This window comes from Sinohyriopsis cumingii, chromosome 15 (genome assembly GCF_028554795.1).
Source record: "Sinohyriopsis cumingii isolate HCF-2022 chromosome 15, ASM2855479v2, whole genome shotgun sequence".
Taxonomy (NCBI): domain Eukaryota; kingdom Metazoa; phylum Mollusca; class Bivalvia; order Unionida; family Unionidae; genus Sinohyriopsis; species Sinohyriopsis cumingii.
Genome location: NC_142975.1, coordinates 120,993,722 through 121,004,372, shown reverse-complemented (window position 1 = coordinate 121,004,372; position 10,651 = coordinate 120,993,722). Strand labels below are relative to the sequence as shown.

The following is a 10,651-nucleotide window of genomic DNA, read 5'->3' as shown; positions in this document are numbered from 1 at the left end:
GTGACAGAAGTGAAAAGTTTCTATAAACTCTCCTAGCAAACTTAAAGAAATCACACATTTAAGTAAAGCATGTGCTTTAGAAGTACTCTTAGACTGATATAAAAGAAGTGGTTCCTAACTTTTCATTATCATTCTGGAGATGCTAATAGTAGCATCAGTGTTGTGTCAGTGTGTGTTGTGGGCGGGGGGGGGGGGGGTAATCGCAACACAAGTCTAGCTAGTCTGGAGAAGTCAAAGTTTAATCAATTAACATTAGACAATGCTGGAATATTGATATACTGATGTGTGGGACCCTAAAACTTACAAAGTGACATATCAAATAAATTCATTGATACATAGCCAATGAAATTGACCATACATATACAAATTACTCAATACAATTTAACAGAGAAATTTCTTCTCAGACACCAATTTACTTACAACTGACTTTAATGTTTTCTGGAGTTTACAAAATCATAGTAAATAATAAGATAAGGTATAGAACAAATATTTAAAGTGGAAAATCCAGTTCAAGGTAAAAAGCCTATCAGCGGCTTGGCTTTTGATAAGCACGTACCATAAAACAACTCCTTCAGAAGCTAAATCTGTCCGTCAAAGTCACTCTCTTGTGCACTTAGATCAGAATGAGTATCTGGATGAGATTGAAGCTATTGTTTCTTTCAGCATGACTAACCGATTAATCCTAATCTCCTACCATGCAAACTGAGACCTGCAAAAAGAAAAGAAACCAGTGATATTGATGTACTTTTAACATTCAGTGAAAACATAAGACTTTCTGAGGAGAAACTGTATGTGTATTGTCAAATGCATGAAGCTGCCACTTAATTTTAAGCTTTTCCCCCTTTGTTAACTGAACCTAGAAATTTCAAGATATATACATAACACTGAAACATTTTCTATTATCACCCAAGTGTGAGATATGAATCTCTTATGTCAACTTCAGAGTGGGGTCATGAAGGTAGAAACTATGTCGGTGTGCTAAAACTTTCATTCTTTTCACCAAAATATAGCAAGTAATATGCCATATGCATCATTATTTCTAAGACCGTTCAACTGGTGACATTCAATATTCACAACAGTATGTTTATGTATGATTCCTTTGAATTCTATCTGCTCCTGTGGAGTTAAATTACTTTAAAGAATACATGTTGACATGCTATGCAATTGTTTAGGTGTGTCTGTACTGAAATGTGAATATTATTCATAAAAATAGCGGTGCAAAACCTTGACAGCTACAGAAAATGCAAGACAATACATTATGGTTACCATTTTGTTCCCATATTTAGTAAGTTAAGTCCAAAATATGCTACTTTGTCATGATGTAAACAGTTCTCACATGGAGGTACAAAACACAGTTACCTCCCTCTCCAAAGAGCATTACATAAACACTAAGTGATATATGGAAAAAGGAAGGAGATATAATAAAGTTAATGCATACAAATTATTTAAATAAACACAAAGAAACAAAAAAAAATATAATAGATGTGGCTGACTGCACCATCAAAAAATTATCAATTTTCCTTAAGGGGGCAGGGTCCAGTTTTTATGTACAAATTTAATGCCGCAATCAGCGACCTAGTATAAAAAATCATAAAAAATCAAATACACAAATGAGGTCAAAAAGGTCCATATTTTTAGATACCTATATGAAAACAAAGCATACGAATAATATTCACTTGACCAGAGAAGTCAATGGCAGTTCACAGCAGAAGAGGTTTATGCACCCCAACCCCTATTTTATACCTGCATTTTTCACATCCAAATGCCATTTTTGACAGCATGTGGTGCTCACAGTGCAAACGCAAGCCCTTTCCCTGGATGAAAATTTTGAAAAACATTGTCTACTAAATAGTTTGATGCAATTCAGAATAGTTGTCATCCAAGCCGTTTTTGAGATACTCTAGTTGCCTTGAACCCACGTGTCTACTGCTATGGAAGGCTAGCTCTTCTTCCTAGCCAACTATTGGTATTTCACTATCAACATACTGCAGAGCAACTATGGAAGGTGTACATGGCTGACATCAATTTCAAGAACAATACAAGCCCAAAACACCTAGTTCACAAATATATCCATATCTATAAATACTAAACAATAATAGCTGAAAAAGTCACACCATAGCCTTAAGTTAAGAAATTTGCCAGGGGCCAATTTATGAAACTGGACCCTGCCACCCTAGTACTATTCCGTCGACTACTACTCCTACTACTAACAACAACTATTTGAATATGATAAGTGACTGCTCTTACGAAATTAGAAAAGGTTCCAATTGAAGGGGGTGGGAGTGAAAGACTTGCAGAAATTTGAAACACCGGTTATTATCTTTAAATCCGTTAAATATATTTCATCAGGAAAATTGTGTGACATCCAGTCCGGTAGGTAAGTATTCGTAAATAGCGTAGCCGGTAGAGGCTGGTTTGATTCAACTGAGTATATGACGCCAGTCCGTTTACCTCATTTTGCACTTGAATGTATCTGTAGTTATATAATTTGTTTTATGTTGAGAACATCTGCTGGATTGCACAGCTATTTTCTCAAGTTATCCAAGAATGTTTTCAAAATATATCTGCAACGGTCTCAAAAGAATGCTCTACTTGGTTCAGTGTAGTATGCACAGTTCTGGCTGACAAATAATATTAACGGTTCTAATTTACTTCAGGCATTATTCATCTTACAAAACCAAACCGTTGGCGAGTACAAACATTAAGTGGGATTTATAATCATTCATTTTGTTCCGCACATATCGACGATTTCAAACGTTTGACGAAACAAGCGGGAAACAAGCTAAGTTCCAGACTTTGCCCCAAGCTAAACATTCCCGGATATTCAGACAACTGTTCAAAAAATGCCAAGTTCATGAATGTTTATGTGCATTGTAATACATATACACATGTGTCGTCTGCATGAAGATAATTCAGTCATGGCTAGAAACCAATAATTGTTCTGTCTGAAGTGGTCATTTATGACGATGACAGGATCAGTAGTTTAAATAACAATATCAATGAAAATAGTCAAGAAAAACAAAAAGACAAATATTCCAAAAATGACGACGACCAGGCCCAATTAAAGGGGGTGGGGATAGATAAACTTTTTTCTAAATAAACAGTTCTGAAAGTATTAACTATTTTTCACTGTGTAGTTAGATGTCTTTTCTATGCAGTACATTATATAGGCTTGTTTGTGCATTGTAAATCTCACCTCAACAAGGACTAGGAGCCTCAAACTCTCTAAGTGGTTCATGCCTCTCTCAACTTCTGAAGGGGCCTGATGACATGAATAGACATACTAATAAAGAAGAGAAAGAAGAATGGTAGGGGCCTGACGACATGAATAGACACAATAATAAAGAAGAGAAAGAAGAATGGTAACAGGAAATATAAAGAATGAATTAAACCAAAAAAGGGGGAAACGTTATAGGATGGGTATTAGCAAACAAAATAAAGAAGATAATAATAACGAATCAGATGGAAAAAAAACCTAGTACGGAAAATGAAGGTAAAGGCATCTGGATATGTTAAATGACATGCAATTTTAGACTTTAGGTCACTTTCTGTATTGAAATCTCTCAATCGAGTAAATTAAACATAAGTGTGTACGTATTTAAAAATGCAACTAATCATGAAAACCTTTTCCTGAATTAATACAAAATGTTTAAAAATAATGAATTATTCACACGAAGGATAATTTTAATTGATCGCCATCATAAACATTAGCGTTGTCTGAATGTCACATGTATTGCAGATGAAATTTTAAATGTAGTCAACATCGATATGAGATCATCCCCATTTTGCGGTTAAAGAAAAATGTATTTGCATTCATATTGATAATCGCGGTATGAAATTGACATTCATGTTGAAAATCACTGTATAAAATTATCATTCATATTTATCAATCGCTGTGTACAATTGACATTCATACTGATAATCGCGGTATAAAATTGACATTAATATTGATAAACGCGGTATAAAATTATCATTCATATTGATAATCGCGGTATAAAATTGACATTTATATTGATAATCGCGGTATAAAATTAACATTTATATTGATAATCGCGATATAAAATTGACATTCTTATTGATAATCGCGGAATAAAATTGACATTCATATTGATAATCGCGCATCTTTCATGATCAATGGGCAAAGGACATCAAATTATTGGTGTTCCACGTTAAACTACCCTGCATTACATGACTGGTATGGACACCAACTCTACTAGAACCACACAAAATATAATTCCACTAATGCAGCAACCGTTACTAAGATATTGTATGACAATGATGATTGCAAAATTAGTCATATTTAATTTACAATTTAATTTGCAGTTTTGAGAATTATTTGGTTTACTGGGGAGGGTATAGAAAAGGTATTTTAAAAAATCAAAAGCGATAAAACATTCATGTTTTTGGCGTGATTTAAGAGAAATATAGGGTTTTGTTTGTGAGTATGCTTCTATAACTTCAACAGAGGGTGTGTTAAATTATCATAGTACATGTGTTTGTGTATAAGTATTCAAAATATTAAGAAATCTGCTCGCCATTTAACATCTAGTTAAATATTACCTGAACAACGTGCATTCATTAGGAATACTGTTTTGTCGCGCTCCTTGGCAAAGCATCAAACACGTCCAATTTGAGAGCGCATGCCTGGTTAATAAAACCCGGGTATCTTGCACTTGTCTTTTTAAAATACTATTTATTATTTATACAAATGAATATCAGCAAACACAATTAGATAATAAGCAGATACACACAATGTTTCTTAAATTCCTTAACTACAAGCGCAATAAATGTACGTTACAAGCTGCACTTCGGAATAATCTCACGTCACGTATGAGTGAACGCGCGTGTCGAGTATTGTTTGTACCTGACATATCCTGGCAAATAATCTGACAAACGTATGCCAGGTGTTTGTTTAATTCAACGCATGAACATAGCCAGTTTCTGGACCATAAATATCAGGACTGCATATTATTTCGCAGCTAAAAGATATTTTCAAGTTTGAGGTGAGTTTTAGATTTTATGAAGGGGAGTTTAGACTTAAATTGAAATTTGGGATCGAACATGTCTGTCCGTTTATAGATTAGAGTGATTTCGGTTTATAGGAGAGAAACAAGATAACGATATTACAAAATTTAAAAATTTGGACGAAATAAATATTCAAGTCCAGTCGGGTTTTTGGTATACCGCCTATTCAGTTTTGATGGGTTCAGTTGTTTATCTATCTATGAACACGTGTTATATTATATTATATTATATTATATATATATATATATATATATATATATATATATATATATATATATATATATATATATATATATATCATATGTTCGCTGCATAAATGATAAACCACGAGATGCATAATACGAGATAACGTTAGGTATTACCTTAAATTCCGATAAATGTGTCATCGGGTAAACTTCTTGTGACAGCCTGCCCAGTTGACAGGTAGCCATAATTAATGTAGCCGGTAACAGCTGGTTAGATTCGAATGATTTATGGTGTCAGTCGGTTTACGTTAGTTTGCACTTGAATGTTCGTGTATTGTTTTTAAATCAGATTTGGAAATTAGCTAAACAAATGGTAATGTAATTTTAATACGTTTCTTCCTTTTTTCAACGTCATGACAAAAATGTAGTTTATTTCCTTAACAGATACGTGATTCATGCTAAGTGCACTTATAATATATGATATTTTCCAAATAATCTGTTCACATCTCATAATAAAATTGATCTCAGTGGTTCAACGTAGTATGCACAGTTCTAAATAACGCATTTGCATGGTGCGTATCAATATTCACTTTAATTTATAATTATTCATTTTGTTCTGCACGTTTGTCTCGATTCAAAAGTTTGACGAACCATGCAGGGGACAAAATAAGTTCCAGACCTTACCGCGACTTAAATGTTCCCGAATATTAAGACAATTGTTCAAATCACGCAAACAAATTTTTATGTAATTCACATATAATCTGTCGTCTGATAGTATCAAGCTAATTCAGTCATGGCTAGAAACCAATAATTAATTTCTATATGACTTGGTCAGTTAAGACAATAACTAGATGGGCAATACAAATAATAATATTAATAGCATTAATTAATAAGAAAAAAACAAGCACAAAGAAAAAGTATCACATGAATGACGGCGACTATAAATGTAATAATAAATACGAGAAATAAGAAAGGTAACAGAAAAGTTATAAACGAATGAATAAGAAAGAAAAAAGGGAAACGTTCAAAGAAAGATATAAGCAACACAAATGAAGAAGATAATGCAAGCGATTAACAAAACAACGACTATCAGGAAAAGGAGAAGAGAGGCAGGTGATTATACGAAGTGAGATAGAATTTTAGATTTTAGGTCATTTTGTCAGAATATTACTTTAATCTCTCGTTATAATACGAAATATATCACGTGACTACATATGTAATTGTAATTCACATATAATCTGTCGTCTGTATCAAGCTAATTAAGTCATGGCTAGAAGCCAATAATAATTTTCCTTCTGACTTGGTCAATAAAGACGATAACAGGATGGGCAGTGTAAATAATAAGATCAATAACAATAGCAAAGAACAAGCACAAAGAAAAAGTATCACATGAATGCCGGAGAGACTATAAATATAATAATAAAGACCAGAAAGAAGAATGGTAACGGAAAAGTTATAAATGAATGAATAAGAAAGGGAAAACGGGAAACGTTCAAGGAAAGATATAAGCAACACAGATGAAGTAGAAGATAATGCAAGCGATTAACAAAACAACGACTATCAGGAAAACGAGGAGCGAAGCAGTTTATTATACAAAGTGACATAGAATTTAAGATTTTAGGTCAATTTGTCAAACTATTACTTAAATATCTCATTATAATACGAAATATATCACGTGACTACATATGTTAAAAGTAAATAATTATGCGACGGTTCGGTGAATTTTTTACGAGAAGTCTAAATAATGAATTATTCACACGAGGGAAAGCTTGACTTATAACCATTTCAATCTTTAGTACTGTTTTAATGTCACGTTAGGTGCAGATGAAATGTTTAAGGTATTCAGCATCAAACACGAGTTCATCCTAATCATGCGGTAAGAAATATGCATTCATATTGATTGTTGCACATCTTTTACCATCATTCGGTAAGTGACGTATTTTACCGTTTTATTGACATGCATAACACGACTGGTACTGACATTAACACTACTATTACGCAAAATAGAATGCATTAATGTTGTTCCTGTTGTTGTAGGATTTAACGCCATATTCAGCACAAGATAGGTTATACATGGCGGCCAGTATAAATGGTAGAGGAAAAACACGGGAACATCCCGGAAAGAACCACCGACCCATGAGAAGCTACTGGCAAGCTTTCCCACGTACCCGCATTGGCCAAGCCAGACACTCGATCCCATGCAGACAGAGGTGATCCGTAACGCTGAGGGCTTTATACCAATCGGCCACTCGGGGCCCCGTACACTACTGTTGCATCGTTACTAGGTCCATGTATGACAATGGTGCTTGGAAACAAGAAATGTTTCTAATGAAAGAATATGTCTCGACATGGACATAAAATGGTCTACTTCTAAATTTACTTTCCTTGTCATCGAGTTTTTCCAGACTTAAAACAAAAATGGCGGAAAATAATTATGGGAAAAAAACTAATGAAGGCAAAATGAACACTGCCAAGCTGGAGTCAAAGACATCTTCAGGAGTAAAGTAATTGTTGTAAAAGCTCTTGTTCTGCCCATGTTCAAACATTTTTCAGCATTTCCACATCTTTCAGCAAATATTAAATCGGAGCATGATCGTGCTTATTTAAGTTTGTATGGGGTAAAACGTAAAAAGCTTTAAACGCAATATACTAGAATCCCCCAAGTATGAGGGAGCAATAAATATGATAAACATTTATTAATTCATTAGGTATATAAAGATATAAGATTACTGGAAAATGAGGATTAACCTTGTAAATGCAACTATATTCAGAAATATAATGGATATTTGGAATTTAGATGGAATGACATTAAACATTTTGGTAAGCTCAGTAAAAGCAGTTTTCTTCAGAGATGTAATTTTGGCTATAAAGAATCGGAATGACATCTGCAAAGGTATGCATGATTATTTTTTATCCCTAAATTTTTAAAAATTTTGTTCTGACTATAATGATATCCGTAATTTACCTTTTCAAATCCTGGAAAGAATACCAGAATTTGACCCACGCTACTAGGTAATGTCGAGCCCAACATTCAACTCAACCAGCATTTGACAGCATATAGAAAAATATATCAGTTTCCTAGCAACGTTCAGTGTTTTCGACACCTCATAGACAATGACGTTGTAACATGTAACAACCACTAAAATATTGACATTTTAGTATTAGCAAGCATTTCTTGTCCATTGAGACTAAATGTCCCTAACTATCAAACTCCGATTCTTATTATTTTATGTGAAATGTATACAGTATGCGTGGTCACAGGTAACCAATCCATATTTTATAGTGAAGCAATTATAATAGTTTATTTATAAATTATACGTTTTGCGAAATGTTGCCCTGAAAATGGGATCAGTAAAAATCCTATAATTCTTTCATGGCAATGAGGACAATTTAATACAAAATACACACTATTGTAATTTACTTTAATTTTTTGGATAAACTAATATTGTTAATTTCAGGCGGTATATAAATGTGTATTGAGGTAGAACTAAAAAAATACCCTGTTTCAATCTCATCCGTGAATGAAACAACCGAAACAATAAAAAAGATAGTCTCAAGTCAATGCTCATTCTTCGATGATAGTCGCCGGTAAAGTCACACCCACTCGAGACGTCAATGAAAATCCATAAAACTAGCGATTTCAACCCCATTTAAAAACAAACTAGATTGAGCATAGTTGACATTATTTTATATATAAGGTGATACAAATTGTTTTTAGATATTCTACTAATGAAGTGAAACGTTGACCATGAATGATTCGATTTCCAACAAAATTACTCACCTTAAAACGTTTAGTTAAAAATGCGCTAAGAGAACATTGGCACACTTTAAGCCTAACTATCTCGAATGTGGCTATCAAGCATCAATAAATAATGCATTCTTGAAGCTATTGTAGATAACCATAAAGAAACAATAAGAAAACGTATGGATGCATATTATTTTGTCCAATGGTCGACCACACAAATTTCTGTAGCGCAACCTTAAGGAAACTTTTAAATATTTATTCTTTCTCCCTACTGCATGATACTACGTTTTATAATAAATATACCGTATCTTTATTTCCTAACAGCGGACAAGAAAAAGCTACATATGGACTCATGGTAAACACTATTTAGGAGTGAATTTCGTTACATTTTCATTATCCGTATATGGGAAACCTATGTTGCGTATTTCTTAAAAGAAGAAGTTGAAGATAATGGCGGCAGCTTGTGAACATTGTGGACCTGAGCTTAATATTTTCAACCCACCTAGGACACAAATGCAATCTTGACACTGTTATTAATAATTAGTGAGAGAAAGATGGAAATAAATTATGAATGTTCAATTGAAAACGTTTTGCATGACTAGTCATACAATAGTGTTTTATGCTACCATTTGTCCAAAACATCCCGTAAAGTTATGCATCATTGATAAACAAAGGGTCAATAAGAACTGTTAACACGAAGTAGAAAAAGTGTATGCAAGGAGATAAGGCAAGGCATCTAAAAAAAGGGGGTGGAGGCATTTATTATGTTAAAAACTTCAATTCCTTTGAAGACTTACTGCCCATAACAATGAAAACAAATATATATTTTATGTAGTTATTTTCTTGTTATGATTTATCTTCTATACCTTTTATAAATGTGCCGAACCCAAAGCACACACCTCGAATAATGCATAAGATCAACGTACTGCAATGAACTCCAAATCCTTTACGCCATTCGTTCCAACGATAGTCAACATTTAAATTTTCGTCATTCGTTCCAACGACAGTGAACTTTTAAATTTTCGTCATTCGTTCCATCGACAGTCAACATTTCAATTTTCATCATTTGTTCCAACAACAGTCAATATTTAAATTGTATTTCCTCTCCAGATATCATTAGTGGTTCTGGTTTCTTAACTTTCGGACAGAACACTTTCAGTTCATAATCTATTGCGAATTCCCTGGCACTACAGGCGCTACATGGGCAAGGTATTTGAACATTGCAGGACCGATAGTTCTCATATCAACTTTTATGAAGGTCTCACTTTCAATCTATGTAGCAGACAATTGGGGTTTTATGATATGGAATATTGAATAATAAGTTTAAATAAAAAAATAAAATTGACCCTTAAGATACAGCTATCATCATAGGGTGTTTTATAAAAAGACTGGTATAAAACATCCTCGACTGTTCATTTGATGAATACATGATTTTGTGTAAGCGAAAAGGTTCCACAGGAAGACATTATCTTTATCGTCACTAATATTTCATACCAGGCAAGTTTCACAATGTTGATTTCACGCTTTAAAAAAAAGGTTACCTATACAATAACATTGTCAAGTGTATTGACGTCCACACTGTGGAAAAATGTGAATTTGAAAACAGCAAAGAAAACGATTAGATGAGTTGGTGCGCATATAAAGACTGTATAAATTAATACAAGGACCACGTATGCTTTTTGTGTGTATTAATATA

The 10,651-nt window shown here is 33.5% G+C and overlaps 1 long non-coding RNA gene across 1 annotated transcript; it reads right to left on the bottom strand.

Moving 5' to 3' along the window:
• Positions 1 to 218: 218 nt before the first annotated feature.
• Positions 219 to 2,140, bottom strand: LOC149782615 (uncharacterized). The gene is made up of 2 exons (XR_016414414.1): positions 1,744 to 2,140; positions 219 to 709 (listed from the first exon to the last, which is right to left on the bottom strand). It is a non-coding gene; the product is annotated as an uncharacterized LOC149782615 (long non-coding RNA).
• Between the last annotated feature and the right edge of the window lie 8,511 nt (positions 2,141 to 10,651).